We start from the raw sequence: 27,681 nt of genomic DNA, 5'->3' as shown, positions 1-27,681 counted from the left end.
CACTTGTGTGGGAGGCCCAAGTACCCGCGGCAGGCAAGGGCCCCAAACGTAGTGAGGCCACCTCAAGATGGCCTATCGCCAAACCACCTGGTTTTGCAAGGGGGGTCACTTTGGTTTTTGGCCCGGTGCGCGGCGGCCATCTAGGGAAACCTACCAAACCCAGGCATTTTTGAAAACTAGACACCCGGCGGCTTCCAGGGAGGTATGGCTTGCGTGGATCCCCCAACGTTTCCTTACCCAGAATCCCCTGCAAACCTCAATTTTTGCTCAAAAAATCACTTTTTTCACACATTTTGGGGTGGGAAAGTAGTGGCATCACCGGGCTCACACAAATTTACCACCACCCAGCGTTCCCCCAGGTCTCCCGGTAAAAATGGTGCCTCACTTGTGTGGGAGGCCCAAGTACCCGCGGCAGGCCAGGACAACAAACGTAGTGAGGCGACCTTTGGGATAGGCAATGTTGATGTTGCCTCACTACGTTTGGGGCCCTTGCCTGCCGCGGGTACTTGGGCCTCCCACACAAGTGAGGCACCATTTTTACCGGGAGACCTGGGGGAACGCTGGGTGGTGGTAAATTTGTGTGAGCCCGGTGATGCCACTACTTTCCCACCCCAAAATGTGTGAAAAAAGTGATTTTTTGAGCAAAAATTGAGGTTTGCAGGGGATTCTGGGTAAGGAAACGTTGGGGGATCCACGCAAGCCATACCTCCCTGGAAGCCGCCGGGTGTCTAGTTTTCAAAAATGCCTGGGTTTGGTAGGTTTCCCTAGATGGCCGCCGCGCACCGGGCCAAAAACCAAAGTGACCCCCCATGCAAAACCAGGTGGTTTGGCGATAGGCCATCTTGAGGTGGCCTCACTACCTTTGGGGCCCTTGCCTGCCGCGGGTACTTGGGCCTCCCACACAAGTGAGGCACCATTTTTACCGGGAGACCTGGGGGAACGCTGGGTGGTGGTAAATTTGTGTGAGCCCGGTGATGCCACTACTTTCCCACCCCAAAATGTGTGAAAAAAGTGATTTTTTGGGCAAAAATTGAGGTTTGCAGGGGATTCTGGGTAAGGAAACGTTGGGGGATCCACGCAAGCCATACCTCCCTGGAAGCCGCCGGGTGTCTAGTTTTCAAAAATGCCTGGGTTTGGTAGGTTTCCCTAGATGGCCGCCGCGCACCGGGCCAAAAACCAAAGTGACCCCCCTTGCAAAACCAGGTGGTTTGGCGATAGGCCATCTTGAGGTGGCCTCACTACCTTTGGGGCCCTTGCCTGCCGCGGGTACTTGGGCCTCCCACACAAGTGAGGCACCATTTTTACCGGGAGACCTGGGGGAACGCTGGGTGGTGGTAAATTTGTGTGAGCCCGGTGATGCCACTACTTTCCCACCCCAAAATGTGTGAAAAAAGTGATTTTTTGAGCAAAAATTGAGGTTTGCAGGGGATTCTGGGTAAGGAAACGTTGGGGGATCCACGCAAGCCATACCTCCCTGGAAGCCGCCGGGTGTCTAGTTTTCAAAAATGCCTGGGTTTGGTAGGTTTCCCTAGATGGCCGCCGCGCACCGGGCCAAAAACCAAAGTGACCCCCCTTGCAAAACCAGGTGGTTTGGCGATAGGCCATCTTGAGGTGGCCTCACTACGTTTGGGGCCCTTGCCTGCCGCGGGTACTTGGGCCTCCCACACAAGTGAGGCACCATTTTTACCGGGAGACCTGGGGGAACGCTGGGTGGTGGTAAATTTGTGTGAGCCCGGTGATGCCACTACTTTCCCACCCCAAAATGTGTGAAAAAAGTGATTTTTTGAGCAAAAATTGAGGTTTGCAGGGGATTCTGGGTAAGGAAACGTTGGGGGATCCACGCAAGCCATACCTCCCTGGAAGCCGCCGGGTGTCTAGTTTTCAAAAATGCCTGGGTTTGGTAGGTTTCCCTAGATGGCCGCCGCGCACCGGGCCAAAAACCAAAGTGACCCCCCTTGCAAAACCAGGTGGTTTGGCGATAGGCCATCTTGAGGTGGCCTCACTACGTTTGGGGCCCTTGCCTGCCGCGGGTACTTGGGCCTCCCACACAAGTGAGGCACCATTTTTACCGGGAGACCTGGGGGAACGCTGGGTGGTGGTAAATTTGTGTGAGCCCGGTGATGCCACTACTTTCCCACCCCAAAATGTGTGAAAAAAGTGATTTTTTGGGCAAAAATTGAGGTTTGCAGGGGATTCTGGGTAAGGAAACGTTGGGGGATCCACGCAAGCCATACCTCCCTGGAAGCCGCCGGGTGTCTAGTTTTCAAAAATGCCTGGGTTTGGTAGGTTTCCCTAGATGGCCGCCGAGCCCTGGGCAAAAAACAAAAGTAACCCCCCTTGCATAACCAGATTACCTATTGTTACTACAGCGTGAGAATTTAGGAATAATACTGCAAAGAAAATGTGGCAGACAATTTGAGGTTTACAGGACAATGGGGATAAAAAATATTTTTCAAATCACTAGAGAGACATCACCATGAACTCCCAAAGGTTTTCGACAATATCTACAGTTGGTGGGTTATTCTTACATGGAAAGTGTACCTTGGCAGAGAAACAAAAAAAAAAGATTCCTGCACAACCATCTATTCCTCAAACACACACACATACTGGTTGGATTTGGCACGAGGGCAAGTCATGGTTCAGTGTATTAAATTTTATTAACAAGAGATTTCACAAATATGAAATGCACTGTCAATAATTAAATTCACAAAAAACCAAACCAATGACTTGCAGCTCGTGAGCTGTAAAGCCACGTCAAGGCACCAACCGCTTTACAGGCCATTCACACACCTTTCATACGTGATACAAACAAGACCATTCGCACCACCAGGTACAAAAGCAACACAGTACAAAAATCACCAAAAAGGGACAAGGTACACCCTGCTTCAAAAAAACAAATATTACTGCACAGTCATCTAACCCGCAAGCACACGCACATACTGGTTGGATTTGGCACGAGGGTGAGTGATGGTTCAGTAGATAAAATTGTATTACCAAGTGATTTCACAAAAAATGAAATGCACTGGTAATAATTGAAAGGGCAAGAAACTGAACCATTGACTCACAGCTCGTGAGCTGTAAAGCCACGACAAGGCACCAACCTCTTTACAGGCCATTCATACACCTTTCATACGTGTGAGACATACAAAACCATTCACACCGCCAGCCGCGGGCCCATCACATAACAAAACTCACACCGGCACACAGCGCCATTCAAGGGCCCATCACTTTCACACGCCCACAATCCAGACACAGCAACTACACAGGCAGAAGGATTGCGTGGAGTGGCACTCAGCTAGCAGTGTGTGTAGTGACCAGCAGAAAGTCACTACTCACACACAGCCAGCCAAGCACCGGTCGACACACACCGCTAGCCAAACGCCAGTCCACGCACACCGCTAGCCAAGCGCCAGTCCAGGCACACCACCATCCAATCGCCAGTCCAGGCACACCGGCAGCCAATCGCCAATCCACCTACACCGCCAGCCAAGCTCCAGTCCACGGACACCACCAGACAAGCACCATTCCACACACACCGCCAGCCAAGCTCCAGTCCACACACACCACCAGACAAGCTCCAGTCCACGGACACCACCAGCCAAGCTCCAGTCCACGGACACCACCAGCCAAACACCAGTCCGCACACACCACCAGTCCACACACACTGCCAGCCAAGAACCAGTCCACGCACAGCGCCAGCCAAGCACCATTCCACGCACACCACCAGCCAAGCACCATTCCACGCACACCGCCAGCCAAGCACCATTCCACGCACACCACCAGCCACGCACACCACCAGCCACGCACCAGTCCACGCACACCGCCAGTCCATGCACACCGCCAGTCCACGCACACCGTCAGCCAAGCACCATTCCACGCACACCACCAACCAAGTGCCAGTCCACACACACCAACAGCCAAGCGCAAGCCTACACACACCGCCATCACATTTTGGATTTTTTTAGAAAAAAATAAAAACACAAACAAATTGCAAATAGATAAAAATCTTCTAACAGAAAATCAGCAACTAAATACATTGCACTAACACCAACATTGAAACAGAATCAAATTATCCAAAGAATACAGACCAGCCAGTTCACTTTACCACTCAAGAATCCTCCCAAAAATTTTTTCGCGTGTGGTACGCTCTAAAACAAGCAGAGAGACACAGTGCAGGATGAGAGGGACAATCGGGGCAGTACATACGACACTCCTTCCGCGTACCTCTTCGCCAACAGACTCTACATCTCCTACTGGGAAAATCTTTTGCGGGTGTGGGAGGAATGTGATCTGGAAAGTGGCGTTCTTTCAATCTAGCAACATCCTCCACCAGTCCAACTCTAGGAACACTTGCCTGTTCCACTACAACAAGGCTGCCTATTACAGACTCCTGAAACTTAACAAAAGTCATCGTTGACTCAGGGCAAGAATCCTGGAACACAACAAAAGCATTAAACATTGCCAAGTGGAAAAGATGGATAGCCAACTTCTTGTACCAAATGTAAGCCTTACGAAGAGCAGTGTAAGGTTCCAACCTCTGATCTACTCTGTCAACACCACCCATGTACCTATTATAGTCTAAAACACATACAGGTTTGCGCGCTTCAGCGACCTGACCCCAAACAGTCACAGGTGCAGTGCTTTCATCATGGATGGAAGTCAGCATGTAGACATCTCTCCTGTCTGTAAACTTCACAGCAAGAAGCTCCTGGCAACGCAACGCACTGCACTGTCCCCGCACAAGCTTTTGACAAACAAGTTCTTTCGGAAAACCTTTACGGTTACAGCGGACTGTGCCACAAGCAAAAGTGTCCACTTTGGCCAATTCCCTGAACAACCGTACACCAGTGTAGAAGTTATCTACATATAAATGGTGGCCTTTGTTAAAAAATCCTCTTCCAAGTTCCCAAACAATTTTCTCAGTCACTCCAAAAGTGGACGGACAACCAGGGAGGTTAAACCTAGATTCCTTACCGGTGTACACCCTGAAATTAGAGACATATCCAGTCCTACTGTCACACAGCATATACAGCTTTATTCCATAGCGCGCCCTCTTACTAGGAATGTATTGCCTAAAAACCAAGCGGCCCTTGAACAACACCAAAGACTCATCCACTGCAATTTCTCTACCAGGGGCATAAATCTCAGAAAATCGATCAACAAAGTGATCAAGGACAGGCCTAATCTTAAAAAGACGGTCACAATCAGGGTGATCTCGTGGCAACGCTAAACCATTATCTACAAAGTGCATCATCCGAAGCAGAAGCAAATACCTGTCACGACTCATGACTGCCGGAAAAATAGACGTTGCCATCAAGGGACTGCTAGACCAATATGAAGCCAATGATGGCTTCCTTAGCAAGCCCATCAAAAAAGTTAAACCCAAGAACTTCTTCATCTCTTCAACATTTGTGGGAGTCCACCGGGTAGCTCTAGAGTGTGGCTTAAGACTGGCACTGTTGTCCCTCAAAAACTGTTCGGCATACAAATTAGTCTGCTCAACAATCTCTGCCAAAAACACATCGTCCATAAACAACTGAAAAAAATTTACAGGCAAAAAGTTCTCGGTATTCACTCTAGACCCTGGAACACCAGTAAACTCAGGAAATTCCGGCTGCACCATGCCAGGGGCAACCCAGAGGTCATCACTTTCAACGGGAAGACTTGCAGCCCCAGCCTGCAGCCCAGATGTCTCTTGCCGCACTACACCAACGGAAAGGCTTGCAGCCCCAGCCTGCAGCCCAGATGCCTCTTGCCGCACTACACCAACGGGAAGCCTTGCAGTCCCAGCCTGCAGCCCAGATGTCTCTTGCCGCACTACACCAACGGGAAGCCTTGCAGTCCCAGCCTGCAGCCCAGATGTCTCTTGCCGCACTACACCAACGGGAAGCCTTGCAGGCGCAGGCTGCAGCCCAGATGCCTCTTGCCGCACTATCGGCACATCAGTCTCCTCCTCTAACACAGGCACTTCATCCGCGCTAAGAGTATCTTCATCATCCGATGACCCCATACGGAGAGAAAACTCACTGCCAGAATCGTCCCCTGCCCCCTCTCCCTCAGAAGCAGAGTCAGTCTCTGACCCAATATCAGAGGAAGACTCAAACAGCAAACCAACAACCTGCTGAGCAGTCATCCTGCGGCTAGCCATTATACCTACTAAGATGGAAGACTGCACAAACAAGTCAACAACAACCAACAATGTGCAAACCAAGTAAGTAAAGAAATGTGTACCTTATATCAATAAGATCAATGTACTCAAAAACTATACAATCCAAAATCAAAAGAGACAGCTACACTCACCAGAAACAAACTCTGCAGTGACACAGCAAAGACCAACGATATCAAACTAGAAAGAAGAAAAAAAAACAAATTACTCACAAGACAACAAAATACACATCATGCACCAATGCAAAAAGTTTTTGAAACTCAAAAACCAAACATACTGCTATTATTACACCATTTGCAAAAAAAAACAGGCAGAGAAATCAAACACATTTGCATTGTACAAAAAAACAGTCTCTTACCAAACTACACAAACAGCAAAACCACCAGAACCAAAATGTCACCGTGAACAGAAGAAAAGCCTTCACCTAGAACAAAAAAGTAAACAAAAAAAACATTACAATTGGAAATCACAAAACATATAACAATAAACATTATAACATGCCATGTCACTACCCAAATGGTCAATCGGTTTGTGTGCCAGGTCAGGCAGAAAACAGCAGGAAAAAAAAGGCTATTCAGTCCCGGGGCAGGTGACCCAAATACATATAACAAATTGCACCCTGGAAGCGAGGGGTCACTTCTATTTCTAATTGAACTAATTCCCTGGTGTCTAGTGGGCTTTTCTGCCTCCAATGGGAGCAGAAACGGCAAAAAAATAAAACCGATCTGCCCACAGAGGGGGCAGAAAAGTCTTCAAAACATTTAGGGGCCCAAGGAAGCGACCCTTGCCCAAGGGGTCGCTTCCTACAATAATATTTATATCCCTGGTGTCTAGTGGGCTTTTCTGCCCCCCCCCCAAAGAGCAGAAACGGACAGAAAGACGACCAATCTGCCCCCAGGGGGGGGCAGAAAAGTATTCTAAAAAATTAGGCCGCAAAGGAAGCGACCCTTGCCCAAGGGGTCGCTTCCTACATAAAGAAAAAGACATCCCTGGTGTCTAGTGGGCTTTTCTGCCCCCCCTGGGGGCAGAAACGGGCAGAAAGACGACCGATCTGCCCCCAGGGGGGGCAGAAAAGTCTCCTAATCACTTTACCACCCTAGGAAGCGACCCTTGCCCAAGGGGTCGCTTCCTACATAACGAAATAGACATCCCTGGTGTCTAGTGGGCTTTTCTGCCCCCCCTAGGGGGAGAAACGGGCAGAAAGAAGACCGATCTGCCCCCAGGGGGGGCAGAAAAGTCTTCAAATTATTTGGCCCCCAAAGGAAGCGACCCTTGCCTAAGGGGTCGCTTCCTACATAGCATAACCAATATCCCTGGTGTCTAGTGGGCTTTTCTGCCCCCCCGGGGGCAGAAACGCGCAGAAAGCGGACCGATCTGCCCCCAGGGGGGGCAGAAAAGACTTCAACAAAATTTGCCCCCAAGGAAGCGACCCTTGCCCAAGGGGTCGCTTCCTACATAGTAGGAACAGCATCCCTGGTGACTAGTGGGCTTTTCTGCCCCCCCCGGGGGCAGAAACGCGCAGAAAGCGGGCCGATCTGCCCCCAGGGGGGGCAGAAAAGACTTTGCAAAATTTTCGTCCCCAAGGAAGCGACCCTTGCCTAAGGGGTCGCTTCCCAAACTCCAAATACAAAATCCCTGGTGTCTAGTGGGGCATCCCTACTCCACGATCGCGACGCTGTGCGCGATCGTGGAGCAGGAATGCCCTGTATTGAGAGATCGGGGGAGAGGAAATACTCTTTCCTCTCCCCCGATGCCTCAATACTAGAGATTTCACCGCCGCGGCCCCCACCAGACGCCAAACACCTACCTCTGCTCCCCTCGGACGCGCTGGAAGAAATGGATTCCAGCGCGTCCAACGCTTCCTGATGACGCCGGCGCGCGCTGTGCGCGCTGACGTCATCAGAAAGCGTGGGGGGGCTCGGGGGGGGTCGGGGGTGGCAGCGGAAGCTCTTCCGCTGCCACCCCCGTAAAGGGGGCCAAGATCGAGGGACAAGGGGGGGAGCGCCAGCGCTTCCCCCGGGGGCTGTCCTCATGACGGAACGGTTCCGTCATGAGCACAGCCCAACCGATGCTCATGACGGAACCGTTCCGTCATGAGCATCGAAGGGGTTAAGCGCTTGACGCCTCTTGGTTCTTCTGATTTGCCTTGTGTAAAACAGTTAATAACTAAAGTAAATAATGAAATGTCTGTGAGGTGCTGTCATTCATAATATGTTTTTGTAATGATCATTAGACCTTTTGTCTTGAAACTGAGTTCTCGGAGGGGCCCCTGCCTGCTGCACAGGGGCCTTCTCCCCTGTTTGACAGGTTTTTGTTTTAATTGGTCTGTTGACTTGATACAAGTGATGTCACAAATTGGTCTGTTGACTTGATACAAGTGATGTCACACAGGGAGAAAAACGGAACATTGAAGCTCGGAATTCTTACAAATTTAGAAGACTCCAACTTACAAAATATTTTGTGAAACAAATCTATCCGCACTGGACTCACCCTGCTCGTAAGTCCTTGAGTAAACATGATGCTGATTAAACTGCGGGGCTAGCAATTGCCGCTGGCTGGGAAAAATCAGGTCATATTCTTAAAATTCTTGTGTTTAGCCCCAACCTTGAGGTTTTTCGGTTATTAAAAGCTGCAGATGAATTTAATCTTGGCAAGCCGACTCCGTAGAATATTCTACTTACAAACAAACTTCACAGCAGCGCATAAACAGCAAGTGTTGATTTCAAGCCTACGGCACAGTATCCACATATTATTTTAATCCACTTGGAAGGTTTGAGAGAGGCATTTCCTTCTGAGAGAGAAGCTAAATAAATTGATATTTTCTTCTGTAATGCAATAATAATACGCACTTGTTTGTTTCCGTCACACCATGTACCCCAGGGTTTCCTGCTGTTTACTTTTTTTTTGCAATAAATATTTTTAGTCTGTGGCAGTGCATGCGCTCCCACTTGTAAGATGTATTGTTTACAATAAAGGGCTTGCACCCCCCCCCATTGCTCACTATTCATAGTCTTCATTGTCACTCCTCTTTGCTGACTCCTAATTGGCCAGCTCATGTCGAGCGTCACTTCCTTTCCTTTCTGTGAAGCATGGGACAAGCACGGATTGATTCAACTTAATTAGTGCCTTTCCACTACTCGCACTGTGATGCAGATACTATTTCTTCTCCCCCTCCTACTCCCCATTGTGGGTGGTGCTTCTTTCCCCTTCCACCCATCCCTTTTCCATGTTGCTGCCTCCTCCCATGCAACTCCCTTGTTATGCCCCCCCATTGTTGCTCCTCCCACCCTCTGCGTTTCTCCTCCCCCTCATTTGTTGTGCTGCTCCCTACCTCCTCCCTTGTGCGGCTTGCTCCACCACGCTGATTTATTAATATATTGATCAGCAGCATGGGCTGCTGTGCAACGTGGCTTAAAAAAGCTGCTATGATAACGTCCATGCTAGCCACATCATAGCCCTTTCTCTTGATTTTAAGTCATGAACTGCTGTACATTGGTCAAAAAGCGTTGACAAAGCCAATAGATCTTGCTTAGACAAGACCTATTAGCTATGTCAATGCTTGTTTGTCTGTGCCCCTAGTACAAAGAGAGTGGTACAGAAAAGAGAAGAGGGCAGGAATACCCTGATCCCCTAGGCTTCTTGGGCGGGAGGGGAGGGGTCTCAAAGGGATCCCGCCAGGGCAAAAGACGTTTAGGAAACAAAAATTTGATGGGAGCCACGACTCCCATTGAAAAATTTAAAAAGGAGAAGCGTGGTCTCCAGGGTTTCTCTATTATTTAGCCCCCAGGTGGGCCAAGAGCATGCAGGCTTAAATGAAACCTAATGGGGGGGCGCATGGGCCCCCCACCTCGTGCCCTGGGAACCACCACCTACCCAGGGCTAATTTTTTTGTTATGGCAGGGCCTCATGGATTCCTCCGTACTACAGTTACCACTCCATCTCCGGGGTCAAATACAGTTTTAAAATAAGAGGGGGCCATGCGGCCCCTCTCCTGGGCCATTCTAGGCCCATGGGGACCGCTACCTCCACTGGGTAGGCCCTACTGAATCAAAGGAGGGGGGCCACACAGACCCCTTCCTGGAGTCATAGATGGCCCTGGGACCACCTCCCCCAGGGCCACAGGCTTGTGGTCGAAACGCGTCATCCTGACATGCTAAGACAATAAATTCTCTTTATTGCATCTTCAACTAGAGTCCGTGCCCTTGTTTGGCCCACCGTGGTCGTTCTTTTGGATCCTGGAGACATATATATATATATATATATATATATATATATATATATATATATATATATATATATATATATATATTATCTACTGGCGGTCGCCAGTAGATAGTTATAGTTACAACCTAGTTTCCATAGGAAATCTCAAAATTCTATTTTGAATAACTTTGACGCCGGTTGACGAATCCTCGTGAAATTTTCAAAACTAACGGGGCGCTCCGTTCAGCTCCTATTCTGAAAGTCTCGGGGTGATTCGTCAAGCAGGGGCCGAGAAAAAAGGGGGGTCCCAAAACGCGTTTTCCCCATGCATTTTTCCATAGGACCTTTAGACACAGCTACAGCCCGAATGGCTGAACAGAATTACTTGAAATTTGGCAGAGAGGTAGCCATAAGGTCAAGGAAATGCCTTTTGCAGGTCTGGTGTAAATCTGTTCAGTATTTCCTGAGAAAATAGCATTTAAAAGCATATATATATGTGGGCGGAGCCTAACCACACATCTCATCCTGAGATCTGATTGGCTGTCAGCACTTCATCCAAGAAGTGTTGGCAGCCATCTTGGGACCAATATACATGATATCACCTCATTAAAAAGCATTGCAGTTAATAGAAGGTTTTAAGACTTTAGTTACATTATAAATCATTTGTTGATGGTACCATACTCTTTTTAGGAATTGTGGTATGTTCTAAGGTGATTTCACCATGTGAAAAAGCCTTCTGCTGGGATATCATGATTGAGAGAAAAATATTTTCTCATGCTTTTACCACAGAGGTTTGGAAGGTGATCTATAAGCTAAACTGAGAGCTTATTTTCTGTAAATTCACATTATCTTTCTCAGTCATGTGAGAATGAAGTCTGACATTCTCAGTAAAACATGTACATCCAACAAGGGCAGAGACTGTCAGTTGATTCCTTTGTGTTCTACTGCAGCTTCCCAGAGTGTTCCAAAGAACTACTAGAGCGCTAACAGTCCTACTTATGGTAAACGTATGGCACACCTGAAGCCATCTTGCTTGGATTAAAGTGGTAACTCTTAAAACATTTAATTTAAAAAGGAACACAATGAGGGGGTTCATTTTTCCATAAAAAGTATGATTAGTGCTGCAGAAAGAAAAATTAGGGCACATTTTGAGTGACTTCTCAAATCCTCTTCTATTTCATTAAAAAATTCTGACATGCAGACTGAAACATGCACTTTCAATACCAGCAGCAGTTTTCCCTGGTGAGCAGTAGCTTTACTACAGTGATCTAATGAGCAAAAAGAGTGCTAACATTCTGAATTTATGGCAAATGTGTGACACATCTGAATGCCTTCTTGATGGAATCAAAGTAAAAAACTGAAAGTATTTCCTACTGAGGAGACTGCAGTAAATGAGGAAATTAGGAAACTTCATAACAAATAAGTCTCCCAAGATGGCCACCAGAGACAAAAGAGCCCAAATGTAGCCCAAATATCACCCAGATGTAGCCCAAGTATAGCCCAATGACAGAATGTCCCAGAATGTTCTTAAAAACAACTAGAGCGCTTACTGTCTTCATTATGACAAAAGTATGGCACACCTGAAGCCATTTTGATTGGAATAAACTGGTAACACTTAAAACATTTAATTTAAAAAGGAACACAATGAGGGGGTTCATTTTGCCATAGAAATTATGATTAATGCTGAAGAAAGAATATGAGGGCACATTTTGAGTGACTTCTCAAATCCTCTTCTATTTCATTAAAAAATTCTGACATGCAGACTGAAACATGCACTTTTAATACCAGGAGCAGACTTCCATGGTGAACAGTAGTTTTACTACAGTGATCTAATGAGCAACTAGAGTGCTAACATTCAGAATTTATGGCAAATGTGTGACATATCTGAATACCTTCATGATGGAATCAAAGTAAAAAACTGAAAGCATTTCCTACTGAGGAGACTGCAGTACATGAGGAAATTAGGAAACTTCATAACAAATAAATCTCCCAAGATGGCCACCGGAGACAAAAGAGCCCAAATGTAGCCCAAAATCACCCAGATGTAGCCCAAATATAGCCCAATGACAGAAGTGTGGAAAACACTTATTATTTTGTGTTTTTGCAGTGTTATATAGTGCAGACTTGTCAGGTATTGAAGTGCTTTACATGAGCATTGGTTACATCACACAAGAACAAATTCATTTTGGTTGTAGACATGGGGAGACTAAGTGATTTGACCAGAATCACAGAATGTCGAGCTGAAGCAGAAACTTCAACCTGGTTCCCCAGTTGCAAAGTCTGCAGTTCTGGAAGTAACACCACATCCTCTCCCCTAAGTGCAACATTTAATCAAGTGGTCAACTGGATAAAAAAACATAAAGATAACAAATAATTTAAAAGTGCTTTGTTGCTATTTGAAAACTCAGAAAATATGTCCTTATTTTAGTCTTTTAGAGCACTAACCATAATTTTGATGCCAATAAGACCCTCTCATATATGTAATTTCTAAAGGAAATGCTCTAGGTATTACAGTTTTGATTATATCAAGATGATGTCAGGCGTTCCACACTTTTGTAATAAATATAGAATGTTAGCAATCTAGTTGTTCATTAGGATACTGTTGAGAGGCAGAGGCCAGGGGCACGGACTCTGAAAATTGAAGGCAGGTAGGATGGTGCAAAGGCAACAATTTAACCACACTGAGCAGGCAGGAAGGGCCGTGGAAGCACAACAGACTATGGAGGGCAGTGGAAAGGGGGGCAGGGGCAACAAACCAACAATACAGGACTTGCAAGAGAGGCTGTTGGAGGGAAGATCTATTACGGGTCAAGGAAGCTAGGGGCGGTCCCCAGAGCCCCAGGAGCCACCACAGAACTGAGCAGGAGAGTGAGTCAGGGACAAAAGGGGCACCTTAATTTGAGCCGGGGTGCCTAGGAACGCTTGCTCCAAAAATGAAGAAAACAGACATATGAGACATGGAATTGGAGGCAGAATACAATGGCAGTTTAATGAGAAGATGCAACTTCAAAGAAACCGCAGAATAGAGACATAAAGTACAAAATACAGAATCCAGATAATCATACAGCTGTCATGATATTCTCTGTATCTCAATTAATGTACTGACAGAGAGAGAGAGAAAACACATCTATAAATGCATCATGAGAAACAAGTTACACCAAGGAAAATGTTACCTAGGAACACTCACGTTTACTCTTAGAGCAAGCATTCCTGCAATTACAATACAAAATCTTTTAAATGCAAAAGTAAAGAGAACAATGGTAAACATAACATGACATTTCATATAGGTAAAATAGAATAAGATACTTCAAGCAAAGCAGAGCAAGACATTTTAAGCAAAGGAAGACAAGAGCTCCCAGCTCTTGGGGAAAACCTGCACAGCCTGTTAACCTACATACAGACGGCGAGGTAGTCCGTCGATATCTGTGGGTGCTCCCTTTTTATATCATTTTGTGGGCTCCTTTGCACGCTACATCTACCTACGTATGCTACCGAAAAGCTTCGTCTGCAGATTTTACCAGACATTTCGTCATTTACCCACTTAATGCTGACAATGGACTGGGTGAAAAGGTCAGTCTCTCAGGCCAATCGCTTATCGTAAGTTCCATAGAGCAAGCAGAAAATAATGGGTATTGTACGGGAATTCAATATATTCATGTATAAAATCTCCTCAGTTCTCCTAACTTGATGCTCTGCGGTTGCCACTTCCTTAAAAGCGGGAAACCTGCCCAGGAAGCAAGTACCAGTCCAGGATGCAGCCTACTGTATGTCGACAGCTTCAGGGGGATGTTGAACTTTGATACCGAGCACGGAGCACTCGGGTAGGGTGGGGGCTACTAGTTTGGAGCAGAAGGCCTCGCAGACCTGCCTTCAGACTGCTATACACTAACATTGCAGAGCTATGGTCAATTTAACAAAGAGGCCTACATATTGAACAGAAGGGCCTACACAGGGGTTTTATGCTGGCTGAGTGGTAAGGATGTCTCAGGATAATTATATAGCAACACAGGACCCGCTGGTCAATTTAATACGGCCTACAAATGCGGCTGGCAGGGCAAGGACAAGGGTCTCATACTTCAGGTGTGGACAGAACGGGCCAGGGTCCCCCTGTGATACAAAATCTACCCTCCTTCAAGGCTGTGGCAATGTAATAGACCATTGTGGGCAGAAGGAAGAGGCAATGGTAGTACAACCATACATGCCAACAGACCCGATTCAGCCAGGAAAAGTACAGTATTTTTAAGCTCAAATGGGCTTTATTTGATCTGTCTCCTGTCTACAATATCCTCTTTTTCAATGTAACTCAAAGGGGAAAATCAATACCCCAGTTTTTTTTCAAAATCTCCCTCTTACCAAGTTCAAAATGTTCGCAAGTATGGTACATTGGATCATGGAAGGAAATGAGATAGGGACATGGACTTGGATAACAGAGGACAGGAGGGACATGGAGAGGTGCACCAAACTGACCCTGCAGGGCAGGCATCAGGGTTTGCAGCAGCACAATACACCACACAGGGCATGCAGGACGGGAGTGCAACACAACAATCCATAGAGAGCAAGAGGGAGGGGACAGGACCATGCACATGGACAACAGAGAACAGAGGGGCAAGAGGCAATGGTAGCTAGCTGACCATAATGGACAGATAGGAGAGAAAGCTGCAGCATAACAGACCATAAAGGGCAGGAGGGACGGATCAGGGGCATTACAATGGAACAGACAAGCCAGGAGGGAGGGAGTAGGGGTCTGCACATGTAAACAGAGGGCTGGGGGCAAGGGGGCAGGGCAGGAGCAGCAAGATAGCCATGGAGGTCAGGCAGGATGGGCACTAGAAGCAAGACACACCATGAAGAGCAACAGTGAGACTGTGATGGCATACACACAGACCATGGAGGGAAGGTGGGAGGGGGTCAGGGGCAGCTAACTGACCACACAGGGAAGGTGGGAGGGGCCATGGCAGCACAGAAGACCATGCATGGCAAGTGGGAGGGTTAGTGGCAGCACAATGGCTATGATGGGCAAGAAGGAGGGTGCAGGGGCATGCACAAAGGATGATGGAGGATAGAAGGGAGGGTCAGGACCTGTGCACAGACAAGAAAGTTCAGGGGAAGGGACCTCACAACAGACCACACGGGGCAGGCAGGAGGAGCAGTTGCAGCACAACAGACCAGGGAGGGCAGAAGGGTGTGGCAGTACAATGGACCATGTAGGACAGGAGGAAGAGGATAGGGGCATGGCATGTGGACAGGCAGGGTGGAGGTGGCAGGGACAGGTTACAGTCATCTGACAATGCTAGGCAGGTGGGAGGGGAGTGGCAGCTCAACAGAACACTCAAAGTAGATAGGAGTGGCAGGTCCATGGGACATGGTGGGCAAAAAGGATGGAGCAGGGGCATGCACAAAGACATCGGAGGGCAGGGGGAAGGAGAATAGGGGCAGCAAGCTAAGCACAGAGTTTAAGCAGGAGGTCAATGATGGGGCATAGAATTGGGCAATGGAGGGCAGGAGGAGTGGACTGGTACATCATACTAAATTGAGGGCAGTGGCAGCACATCAGACCATCCATGGCAGGAGGGAGGAGGCTAGTCAATGGATTCACACAACAGAGGATAGGGAGGAGGGGGATGGGGCAGCAAGCTAACTGTTCAGAGAAGGCGGGTATTAGGAACTTTATTGTTTTTAAAACATTGTGTCTGTGCGAACTACTTAAAAATGAACAAGTATGCAGCATAATCTCACTTTTATTCAGGAAGAAGAGGACGTTTGTGACTGTGACTCCGGGCTCACTTGGCAGAAACACCCCCTGACCCTCCACCCCCTATCGCAAAATGTAATGCCCGTGAAAAGGGTAGGTGAACACAGTGTTATATAGAACATAGTCCTGAGAGCACGATTGAAAATGAAAACTAGATATAGTGTATGGTATAAACTATGCACCAAAAAGTGTGATATAAGATGAACCGGGCGTGAAATATAATATGCAATACATTGTGCGCAATGACAGATTCATTGGAGAGCGCGAGATAGCACAGGCACTAGCGCGTGCTATGCGATATGCGCCTTGGAGTGTAATATGCACAGGGCAGTGTTGTGTAACCTAACTAGTCTCTAAAGTTGTAATATAAAATATGAGTGTAACGTTGCATATGCACTGTGACAAAGATATGGATCCCAGATTGTAATATGTATGGCATAGCACTGTGCGTTATAACATAGGCATCGAGGAAGGCACGTTAGATGGGGCAATATAACCCGTGCGAAGACAAGTGTGGCATGACATATTCACGGGGTGGTGTTACAGTGCACATGGGCTAGAGAGTGTCATAGCATATGCACTAGCTAGTGGAATACAACACAGAGGTGTGTGGCACTCGGCAGGCAATGGTGGGTGTAACACAACATTGGGCTCTGTCAGGAGCGCGCTGTGACTCTCAAGTGATGTTCGTCCCCTTTCCAGAGAGTAAAATAAAAAGTATTACACATCCGGCAGTGGATGTGTGTTTTATTAACCGTGAGGGGGGTTTCTTGCATAGTTTTGGTCGAATTTTTGTCGAATCCCCTTTGAATGGCTTGGTGTGCATGTGTATTAAATGTGCCCGTCAATAGCTACCCATGTTTGTATAAATAAACGACAAGGGTGTCTACCGGGATTAGGCACGGTAAGGCATCAGACATGTCAGAGCTTCACTAGTGGTGTAAATACATTCCACGTGGATTCATTGCATGCATAGTCACCTTTTAATGAATATCACGCAAATCGTCATGGTGATAGGTACGTACGGTTTGTCCAGCATGTCCTAGGTGTGTCTATAAATATATATTTTTTTAAAATAATAAAAAACAGTGGCCGGCCCTGGGGATTGGGGTCAAAAAAATATAATTAGGAGACCGGCCCTGGGGGATGGGGTCATCAGGGCCAATAAATTAGAATAAGAAGGGGAACCACACAGCCCCCTTCTTAAAAAATTAAAATAAATAAAAGACTGGCATCATGCCGGAGGCCATGCCCCCTCCGTGCAGCACTCTGCAAACGCGCCCCCAACAGGCATCTCCAGTATGCGCCAGGGAGCTGCGCTGCAGACAGGTGTTCTGAGGCCAAGCCCCTTTTTACACCTCTCTGCAACGCAGCTCTGTGGCGCTTACTGGAGGTACCTAGTGGTCTAGTTTGACCCTAGGGACCCTTAGGATTCAAGGAGACTTAATCTCTCAACTTAGAACAGCCACAGGGCGCGTTTACACAGTGGTGAAGGGAGGGGACGGGGCCTGAGGTAATGTGTGCAAACACGCACTATGGCACGTTTTAAATTGGGGATATAATTTCCCTTCAATACTGTGGGCCCCTGGGTTGCTAACTAGCCCACCAAGTGCTTCCAGTAAGCGCCACTGAGCTGCATTGCAGAGAGGTGGTCCAGGCCGTGCCACTTTTTACACCTCTCTGCAACGCAGCTCTGTGGCACTTACTGGAGGTACCTAGTGGGCTAGTTGGACCCTAGGGACCCTCAGGATTCAAATGAACTTAATCTCCCAACTAAAAATCAACACAGGGCGTGTTTACACAGTGGTGAAGGGAGGGGACAGGGCCTGAGTTAACGTGTGCAAAAACGCCCTGTGGCCTGTTTTAAGAGGTAGTTTTAATCCCCATGTCCTATTATATACTAGGGGCTTACAGAGGAGGTCATGCTAATCACAGGGGGACCCCAACGCATAATGTTCCCTAGTGTATGTAGGTGTTTTCACTGTATTCTAAGTGTCTTTTAACATAGCACTGGCTCTAGGACTGGTTAGTCAGACTCAGTTACCACCAGTATCCGTCTGAAAAAGTTGAGGGTACAGGATGATTTTGCAACAAGGCTTCTTTCTGCTCTTCTTTTTGTTCTTTCTGCACGTTATCCTTCTTCCTGCACTTATCTTCGTATTTGAGGACTTCTGTTGCTTCTTTCTGCACTTCTTTTGTTTCTTTCTGTGCATTTTTTCTTCTTTCTTCACATGTCCTATCTCTGTAGGCATAGTTAGAAATTAGCATTTAAAAAACCTTTGAAATTCACAGAAAAAAACATAGGTTTCAGGCACGTTATAGTTAGGAATTAGCATTTAAAAAACCTCAGAAATTCACTGAAAACACCATAGGTTTCAGGGGTGTTATAGTTAGCTGGACTTTTCACTTGTACAAAACCATTGAAATTCCCCCGTTATAGTTAGTTCAGCTAACTATAACTCGCGCGCCCGCAATGCACTGCTGATGACGTCACATATTACATCACTCATGACATGGTCAGTGACATCACTCATGACATCACTGATGACATCTCAAATGACATCACTGATGACATCACTGATGACATCATCCTTGTGATAGAGTGGCAGACCTCCTCTCACCCTAATATAACCTTTGATACACACATTCAAAAATAGAGACTAAAATTTTCCAAACAATGGACATACCAATACCAGTTACAACAACCTCTTCAGTAATTCTAAGATCCACATACACATCCACTCATTCACCAACAGTCCTATACAGTCACTCATACATGTACTCACTCATCATATGTACTCATACACCTATACATCCTGTTACACAATGCCACTCATCCATAGAGTTACTCACACGCATAGCCACTCATGCTAATAAAGAATCAAACATACATTTACTTGCATATACAGTTATACACACACCACCACACTTACTTCTACAGAAACTTACACATACTTAGTCTTTTAAACAATCACTTATAGAAACACATACTTATTCATACAGGAACTCTTTCAATCTCTCACTCTCACATATACTCACATATATACACCAATAGTCACAGATACTAGTTTAAAACATATGTAGTTACTCATAAAGACACTATTGAGACAGTCATTCACTTACTAACACACCCATACACACACTTACCAACCCATACAGTCTTGCACACATGCTGTGTTCAACACATACAAACAGTGAGTCACTCATTCATGCACCTATGCACTACGTAATACCCCCCACCGAACCATGCAGACACTCAGACTGATACTCAAAAAACCAACTAATAACCTATATAGACACCCATGTGGCTACTCACCAACCCATGCAGCCACTTATACACAAAGTGAGAGACTGATACAGATATTTACATATTTAAACATTACTCACTAAGCCATGTATTCACTATGATACACTTAATCAGTCAGTTACACAATCAATTTTTCAAAAACAAATCATCCATTTAGACACTTATATACCCATTTATTCTTCCATCGACCTTGAGATATACATATATAAAACATATTTAATTTTCAGAAAAACACACATTCACTGGATGATGTCATCAGTCACCATGGAAGTCTGCTCCTGGTATTAAAAGTGCATGTTTCAGTCTGCATGTCAGAATTTTTTAATGAAATAGAAGAGGATTTGAGAAGTCACTCAAAATGTGCCCTCATTTTCTTTCTTCAGCATTAATCATAATTTCTATGGCAAAATGAACCCCCTCATTGTGTTCCTTTTTAAATTAAATGTTTTAAGTGTTACTAGTTTATTCCAATCAAAATGGCTTCAGGTGTGCCATACTTTTGTCATAATGAAGACAGCGCTCTAGTTGTTTTTAAGAACATTCTGGGACATTCTGTCATTGGGCTATACTTGGGCTACATCTGGGTGATATTTGGGCTACATTTGGGCTCTTTTGTCTCTGGTGGCCATCTTGGGAGACTTATTTGTTATGAAGTTTCCTAATTTCCTCATTTACTGCAGTCTCCTCAGTAGGAAATATATATATATATATATTCACTTAAAAAACCATAGGTTTCACACATGTTATAGTTAGGTGGACATTTCACTCGTAAAAAACCAATGAAATTCCCCCGTTATAGTTAGTTCAGATATCTATAACTCGCGCGACCGCCACTCTATCCAAAGGAAGATGTCATCAGTGATGTCATGAGTGATGCCACTGACCATGTCATGAGTGATGTAATATGGGACGTCATGAGCAGTGGATTGCGGGCGCGCGAGTTATAGTTATCTGAACTAACTATAACGGGGGAATTTCATTGGTTTTTTACGAGTGTAATGTCCACCTAACTATAACATGTGTGAAACCTATGTTTTTTAAAGTGAATTTGCAAGGTTTTTTAAATGCTAATTCCTAACTATAACGTGTGTGAAACCTATGGTTTTTTCAGTGAATTTGTACGGTTTTTTAAATGCCAAGTTATGTATTTATTATTACATTTTTTATATATTTATTTTACAATAAACTACGTATTAATTTTTTTTTTTTTAATGGTTTTTCACCGTGCGCGTACGGTGCGCGCACCCCGCGATTTAAAAAAAAAGAAATTAAAATGTTTTTTTCTGCCTTCGGGGTCCTTGAGGGACCCCCTGACAAAGGCTAGGGGGTCAGGAACTCTCTACCCTGCCCCCTTTTCACGTTCGCCACCTTCCTTTTTCACTCTCGCACTCAAAACAAACAGCGTCCGACACTTCCTGATTTCGACCGATTCGAATGTTGACTGACATGTAACCACCAATCAGAATTACGCTTGCGCACGTTAGGGTGAGCGCACCGTGCGCGCACGGTGCGCGGCTATAGATATTTATGTACTTTAACTGCAATTTTCTCAGGAACTACTGAACAGATTGACTCCATATATGCAAAAGGCACATCCCTGACCTGAGGACTACCTCTTTGCCAAATTTCAAGTAATTCTGTTCAGCCGTTCGGGCTGTACCTTCGACTAAAGGTCCTATGGGAAAATGCATGGGGAAAACGCGTTTTGGGACCCCCCTTTTTTCTCGGCCCCCGCTTGACGAATCCCCCGAGACTTTCAGGGTAGGAGCTGAGCGGAGCGCCCCATTAGTTTTGAAAATTTCGCGAGGATTCATCAACCGGCGCCAAAGTTATTGAAAATAGAATTTTGAGATTTCCTATGGAAACACGGTCCTAACTATAACTATCTACTGGCGACCGCCAGTAGATAATATATATATATATATATATATATATATATATATATATATATATATGAACACACAGCGTCTTCTTCACAGAAGGACTCGCACTCGGGAAGGAGAATAGACTTTTTATTTAGTCACTCGTTACGCGTTTCGTCAGTGAAACTGACTTGATCACACGAAGTGTACAACAAAAGGGAGGTGTATACATAGCTGGGAAAATAAACGACAGACAAACGTTTGTCTAGTGGTGTCTGTGACGTTGGCGGCCATTACTGAATGTCAAAAGGTTGCCAGTTTATACATATATACACTTAAATAAATGGTTACATGCTGTATTAGTGACATCAGCATATGCAAAAGTAAATATACAAAGTGTATCAGCTTGATGTAACCAGAAATTACTGGAAAATAAGCAACAGACAAAGGTTTGTCTCGTACTGCATACAGCTTTGGCAGCCATTACTAAATGTCGAAGAGACAATGTCAGAATATAAAATACCATGACTATATGCTTCATTACATATTGTGCCCATTGGTCAAATTAAACCATAGTGGTCAAAATCAATGTACACAAGTGTATCTACATAATGGGCTAAATCTAGCTGGTTATGAACCTTATGATTTGCATAGTGCCATGCATTTAACACGCTGTCACATAATAACTTAAATTTGCAAGCATTACATTTACATACACAAATAGTGTGTGCTCGCTAGTATACTGCATTACTCCTCGGCAAATAAATAGAGGCAATGTAAACGGTGCATAGAAACATGTCCCATGTTGGGGAGCGTGGGTAGTCACATGACATACTGTATATTTCTATATATATTACATTATCTTATTTAAGAAGTCAAATAACCCCATGAAATTCAATTTGAATACATATCCATGTTTGAAGAGAAATATATACGGCATAGTGCCCCTTTTATATTATGCACATTGAGCTTTTGCTTGTTGCAATGTCAGTTGCCTCTCAAATCAGACACAATTCTAAAACCATCAGCACTGTACCACCTCTTATGCAAAATCAGTGCTCAAATAAATCATAAGCTCATCAAAAAACAAGAAAATTACAAAGAAAGAATATAATAATAAAATTCTTTCCTTACTGTGCCCCCAGAACCGGGAAGAAAAGGGTAGGGTAACCGGTACGGATGAGAATAATCCGAAGAGATGGCGACCCTTCCTTTCCTCCTGTGCAACAAAAAAAGAAAAAGAAGAGAAGGGAAATTATGCCCAACTTCCTAAAAAAACATAAGTTAAAATTGCACATATTAGTACTATTAGGTCATAGTACCTATAAATGGCTAAAAACATTCATATTTGAACAACCAGCAATAGGATATATCTAACCCCAAAGGGGGGTTACTTTCTGACGGAAAAACAGAAGGCACGTATGAGACAGTAATTATTCTTCATGTAGGTGTACACTCAGTTCTTCATCCAAATTGTGTCCCTTAGGGAACTTAGTTTCCAATATCATTATCCATTTGGACTCACGTTTTCGGAGTAGTAAAGTTCTGTTACCCCCTCTTGGGCCAAGGTGGATTTGTTCAAGGATGAAGTAACTAAGCAGGGAGCTGTTGGATAGATGGAAAAGGTCAAAGTGTCTTGCAATGGGATAGTTGGTATCTTTCTTATTGATGGCCCGCATATGCTCTAACACTCGTTTCTTAGCCATACATGTAGTGCTCCCCACATACCATAGTTTGCATGGGCATATCAATACATAAATACAAAAGGACGTGCTACAAGTTAGAAATTGGTTGATCATTCTGGGTTTGGTTTGGCCAGGAATATTCACAGTTTTGGTCATATGGCTGTTACGGCATGCCTTGCAGTGGCCGCAGGGATAAAAGCCAGTAAGGTTCTGTACATTACCTGGAGTTCTGGAAGTTACATCACTGTGTACCAAAAGATCTCTTAGGCTACGACCTCTCCTGTAGCTTATTCTAGGTCTACTTTCGAAAGTATGGCCAATAATAGGGTCACTTTGTAGAATCTTCCAATTACTAGTTAGTATTTTGTGAATTGGTTCTGAGTTACCACTAAAAGTGAGTATCACCCTGTTGGTACCTTCTGTGGGAATTTCTGTAGTGTCCGTATTTAATGTTTGAGCATGGTCTATAGAGTTAACTTTAGTAATGGCTTTGTTAAGGACCCATTGAGGGTAACCTCTTTCCCTGAATCTTTTGACCATGATTTCCTTCTCACGATGGAATGCGTCATTAGTACTACAATTTCTCCTCGCTCTTAGCAATTCACCATATGGAATACTCCATTTAAGTGGTTCTGGGTGGCTGCTAAGAGCGTGAAGAAGTGTATTACCCGCTGTAGCTTTGCGAAACAGACTTGTATGTAGTCTGTCTCCTTGGGGTTTGATCAGTAGGTCTAAGAACTCCACTGAGTGCTTACTCATACTACTGGTCAGGGAGATGTTACGATCATTGTTGTTGAGTTTATCTAAAAACTCAATAGCAGTTTGTTCAGTGTCAGTCCAAATAACAAAAAGGTCATCTATATATCGTAACCAGATTTTGACTTTACTGAAAGAATCATTGAGTGTGTTGTCTTTCCTGATGTCCTCCTCCCATTTGCCCATAAATAAATTGGCAAAACTTGGGGCAAAACAAGTCCCCATTGCTGTACCAAGGATCTGTTTATAAATGATGCCGTCAAACATAAAAATGTTGTTGGTAAGACATAAATGCATCATTTGGAGTACCATGTTCGTGTGTTCAAGAAATTCAATCGGTCTTTTGTTCAGATAGTATTCGCATGCTTGCATCCCTTGTGTATGATCAATAATACTATACAAAGAATTCACATCCAGTGTGAGCATGAGGTCATTCGGTTCCCATTTGATATTATTAAGCTTGAGTAAAAAATCTTTGCTGTCCTTAACATAGGAAGGGAGTTCTACAACATATTCACGCAAGAAATGATCAACATATTTCGATACATGCTCAAAAGTGCTGCCTATAGATGACACAATCGGCCTTCCAGGGGGTGTTTTCGAGTTCTTGTGAACTTTGGGGAGAAGATATAAAACAGATAATCTTGGGTAATCACGTTTTAAGTAGCAATACTCTTCCCATGAGATATAACCCTTTTCCTCCCAGAGTTTAAGTTTGGCCCAGATATCAAAAATACTGGCATTGTACATGTCAATGTTTGATTGCATATAGAATCTGGTATCACTAAGCTGCTTTCGTGCTTCCTCCATATACATTTGTTTTGACCACAGAACAATATTGCCCCCCTTATCAGCGGGGCGTACAACAATGTTGGGGTCCTCACTTAGTGTTTTCAAAAATTCTTTTTGTTCAATAGATAGATTGAACTGTACATTTCTAGTTTTATTTTTTTGGTGTTTCAATTTTAATAAAGACTGTGTCACCATTTCATGGAATGTATCTATGTTATCATGGGGAAGGTTGGGATAAAAAATGGACCGGGGTTTGAATTTGGTGGACACCGCCGAGTCAGTGGGAATGTCTAGCTCTACTGCTTCGCTGGAAATGCTTACCGGTGTCTCATTGGCTAGAACCTGCATATCACGCAGGATATCTGCATCTGCAACATTCAGATTATACAGAGGACGACCAAACTCTTCATTTACACAGCCTTGGTTGGTCTGATCCCGTTTGTAAAGAAAATGCCATTTCTTCAGTTTGACTTTGCGAATAAATCTGTACAAATCAATATGTGTATCCGCATAGTTAAAAATTTCCGTAGGGCAGAAAGTCAAACCTAGGCATAAAGTACTTTTTTCGAACATTGTCAGTTGTTTGTCACTCAAATTAATAATTGTTTTATTTACCATGTCCGGATCCATTATTTCCTGTTTCTTGAGCCACGTATCTTGTTTCCCATGAGCTCCTTTGTGTTGTTTTGATTCCCTTTGTTTTCTTCTTTTGCGTCTTTGTTTGCTCCTCCCCTCCCTCTTCCTCTTCCACGGCCTCTGCCACGTGGTGTTCTTCCTCTTCTCGGTGGTGACTGTGTATTCGCTCTTGGTACTTGTCGGCCTTTTCGTAAGACCCGAAACTCGTCTAAAAAAGTAGCTGTTCGGGTGGTGGGTGGTCTCTCCAATGATGAACTTGTAGTGGAGACTGAAATATCTGTATCCGATCCATTCGTTTCTGGAATTGAGGAGACCACTTCATTCTCCACTGGTTGTGTTGGTTCAATGTTGGGTGGTAGGTCATTATACAAGTGATCATATTTATGACTGTACGTTAATATCCGTCCGGATTCGTAGTCCACACAGTCTCTGTGGAGTTTTCTCTGCTTACGGTTTTTTATGTCCTCTTCATGTTGTTGGAGTTTGGGTTTAAGGTCTGCCATGAATTTCTGTATCATGTCTTGTTCACTACATTTAGAAAGATCTGTTTCAATAGTACTGATCTCAGACAGAATCAGTTCACGGTCTTCCCATGCGTATTTTATAAGTATGTTCAGCATATTTCTAGAGCTATTTGCTGAATTTTCTTGCCAGTCCTGCAGCATGCGAGGATTCTGAGACTCATATGAGGGCATGATGTAAATTCTTAAACCCCTCGGGACCATTTGTTTGTCCACATAGTCCTGTAGAGAAATGGCTTCCCACCACTTTGCAGTTTCTGATTTTTTAAGTTTTTCCAAGCGTTTCAATTTTACGTTCAGAGAAGTGTCCATAGGTTGTATTGGTTTTGAGAGACTACTCCCTACACCAGGAGTACGTGCTAGCAGAGTTATCGCTGCTGCTCGTCGTTCTGCTTCCGTATCCATGCCGGTGTTCAACTGGTTCAGTGAGACAATTGGCCACTAGCATCAAGTGGTCATGCGTATTACATTCAAGTAAAAGCACTTTGCACAACACTGTCGTTCTCCCTCCCCCTCCACTTGTTTGGAGGTTCCTGCTGCCGCAATATACTAGGATGCAATATCCAAGTGGTTCTCAAGATTTAGGCGGTTTTTATGTCTCGCTATATTATATTAATTAATAATAATCATCATTGTTGCTGTATCCCATGCTTCATGTTGTTTAATAGGTTAGGCTTGTGATCTGCAACGTAGATCTAGAATAGCGTGCACATCTGATGCAGCCCAGATGACATGAACAGGGGGAACGGAGAGTGTCTCCTAAAGCAAATGCGGGTAAGAGGGGCAGGGCACGCTTGCTCCCAAACGCTATCCGCCACCCACCTCGCATACGCTCCCCGTTAGGGAAAAAGAGACACTCACCTCCTGAAGGCTGTAGAAAACCGCGCAGTCTCGGACCACAAACTGCAATCTTTCCACGAAGTCGAAGCGGCCGGCCGTTGGATTCCTCCGTAATATTCACCAAAAAATGACCTTGTTTCCTGGAATCCGTGTCCCATGGGCAGGTGGCGAGTAAAAACCGAGCAGGTCTCCCGGTAATTTAATGAACACACAGCGTCTTCTTCACAGAAGGACTCGCACTCGGGAAGGAGAATAGACTGTTTATTTAGTCACTCGTTACGCGTTTCGTCAGTGAAACTGACTTGATCACACGAAGTGTACAACAAAAGGGAGGTGTATACATAGCTGGGAAAATAAACGACAGACAAACGTTTGTCTAGTGGTGTCTGTGACGTTGGCGGCCATTACTGAATGTCAAAAGGTTGCCAGTTTATACATATATACACTTAAATAAATGGTTACATGCTGTATTAGTGACATCAGCATATGCAAAAGTAAATATACAAAGTGTATCAGCTTGATGTAACCAGAAATTACTGGAAAATAAGCAACAGACAAAGGTTTGTCTCATACTGCACACAGCTTTGGCAGCCATTACTAAATGTCGAAGAGACAATGTCAGAATATAAAATACCATGACTATATGCTTCATTACATATTGTGCCCATTGGTCAAATTAAACCATAGTGGTCAAAATCAATGTACACAAGTGTATCTACATAATGGGCTAAATCTAGCTGGTTATGAACCTTATGATTTGCATAGTGCCATGCATTTAACACGCTGTCACATAATAACTTAAATTTGCAAGCATTACATTTACATACACAAATAGTGTGTGCTCGCTAGTATACTGCATTACTCCTCGGCAAATAAATAGAGGCAATGTAAACGGTGCATAGAAACATGTCCCATGTTGGGGAGCGTGGGTAGTCACATGACATACTGTATATTTCTATATATATTACATTATCTTATTTAAGAAGTCAAATAACCCCATGAAATTCAATTTGAATACATATCCATGTTTGAAGAGAAATATATACGGCATAGTGCCCCTTTTATATTATGCACATTGAGCTTTTGCTTGTTGCAATGTCATTGCAACAAGCAAAAGCTCAATGTGCATAATATAAAAGGGGCACTATGCCGTATATATTT

At 44.7% G+C, this 27,681-nt stretch overlaps 1 protein-coding gene across 1 annotated transcript in view; it reads left to right on the top strand.

Annotated features, from left to right (window-relative positions):
• Positions 1–27,681, top strand: part of NHLRC2 (NHL repeat containing 2) — an 867,133-nt gene that overhangs the window by 619,803 nt on the left and 219,649 nt on the right. The gene's annotated exons all lie outside the window — the stretch shown is intronic.

The sequence above is a fragment of the Triturus cristatus genome, chromosome 1_2, assembly GCF_964204655.1.
Source record: "Triturus cristatus chromosome 1_2, aTriCri1.1, whole genome shotgun sequence".
Taxonomy (NCBI): Eukaryota; Metazoa; Chordata; class Amphibia; order Caudata; family Salamandridae; genus Triturus; species Triturus cristatus.
The sequence above is the reverse complement of the archived record's forward strand: the minus strand, read 5'-3'. Positions and strand labels throughout refer to the sequence as shown.